The sequence below is a fragment of the Propithecus coquereli genome, unplaced genomic scaffold, assembly GCF_000956105.1.
Source record: "Propithecus coquereli isolate 6110/MARCELLA unplaced genomic scaffold, Pcoq_1.0 Scaffold132, whole genome shotgun sequence".
Taxonomy (NCBI): Eukaryota; Metazoa; Chordata; class Mammalia; order Primates; family Indriidae; genus Propithecus; species Propithecus coquereli.
The window spans coordinates 4,349,733-4,351,523 of NW_012137414.1; the positions used below are offsets into that span (position 1 = coordinate 4,349,733).

The following is a 1,791-nucleotide window of genomic DNA, read 5'->3' on the forward strand; positions in this document are numbered from 1 at the left end:
CAAAAAAAATAAAAATAAAAAATAAATAAAAGCCTGGATCTATTTCTGGACTATTTTATTCCATTGGTCTATGTATCTGTTTTTATGCCAGCATTGTTCTGTTTTGCTTACTATAGCTTTCTAGTATGTTTTGTATGTTTTGAATTCAGGTAATATCATGCCTCCAGGTTTCTTCTTTTTGGTCATGATTGCTTTGGCTATCTGTGCTTTTTTTTTTTTTTTTTCTTTGTGGTTCCATACCAATTTAAATTTTTTTTTTCTATTTCTGTGAAAAATGTCATTGTATTTTGATAGAGATTACATTGAATCTGTAGATGAGTTTGGGTAATATAGACATTCTATTTAATAATAATAATTATTCTAACCCATGAACACAGAACATCTATTTATTTGTGTCTTCTTTAATTTCTTTCATCAATGTTTTATAGTTTTCAGTGTAAAATATCTTTCCCTTCCTTGGTTAAATTTATTCCTAAGTATTTTTTGTAGCTATTATAAATGAGATTGGCTTCTTTATTTCTCTTTCAATTAGAATACTATTAGTATATAGAAATTATTCTGATATTTGCATGTTAATTTTGTGTCCTGCAACTTTACTGAATTCATTTATTAGTTCTAACAGTTTTTTGGTGGATTCTCTAGGGTTTTCTATAAGATTATGTCATCTACAAACAGAGAAAATGTAACTTCTTCCTTTCTAATTTGGATTTTTTCTTTCTTTCTTTCTCTTGCCTAACTGCTTAGATTAGGACTTCCGGTACCATGTTGAATAGGAGTGGAGAGAGTGGGCATCACTCTCTTGTTCCAGATCTTAGAGAAAGAGTTTTCAACTTTGCTTTGCTTAGTATAATTCTTTATCATCTTCTTTTTTTTTTTTTAAGATGTCATACTTCTGGTAACCACCAATATGAACAGTTGAGTACATAAGTTGTATCTTATGAATGAGCGAGATGGTCAGCAAAATTAAAGGTTTGTTACTTCTTATATAATTTTAAACCATTCTGAAAAAAATGCAATTATCATAAAATCTCAAATAAGTACTTGGACACAGATGACAATTTTTTTAAAACTACATAAGTATGGAGTCAGGTTAATTTGTCTGAATACAAGTAAATAACAGCAAAAGAGAAAAATAAATATTTTTTAAAACTTTGAGTTCAGCTCAAGCTATTTCTCCTCTGAGTTTACAAGTTTTCTCATTTGATTTAAAATGATACTTTAGCTCGTTTTGATTTTCCCTGAAATGGTCAATTGTGAAATAAATGTTTGATTTGATTAGTAATTTTGTAGCTGAATAGGCAAAGTCTCAGAATTTACTTTTTTCAAAGACTGATAAAGAAGACATTAGTATCCATCCTGTTTACAAGAACACAGCTTCTTTAGTACACACTAAGCTTAACCAAATGCTGTAGAAACAAAATGAAGTGAAAGGATATATAACGTTTGAGTGTATTTTAATGTGACCCGAAAAAATTCAAATGAAGCTTCATTTTATAACTTGCTACACACTTAAATATATTGGCAAGCCATAGTGTCTTCAAGCTAGGCACACAATTCTTTCAAAACAAATTATCAGCATGTTCTTATGAGTTAAATAACTTTTCCAAATGTATCACAAGAAATGGGGCTAAACACAACTTTTTGACCTATTCTTCCTGCCACCACATGGAAAAGCACATAATTTGTATGTTTTGTTTTCAGATATGTGATTTTTTCCATTCGTGATTTAATTCATAATATTTTTAACATAAGAGAAACTACCTTAATTTTTATTATAATATACATTTTTGG

At 28.7% G+C, this 1,791-nt stretch overlaps 1 protein-coding gene across 1 annotated transcript in view; it reads right to left on the bottom strand.

Moving 5' to 3' along the window:
* Positions 1-1,791, bottom strand: part of DMD (dystrophin) — a 2,517,447-nt gene that overhangs the window by 2,391,862 nt on the left and 123,794 nt on the right. The gene's annotated exons all lie outside the window — the stretch shown is intronic.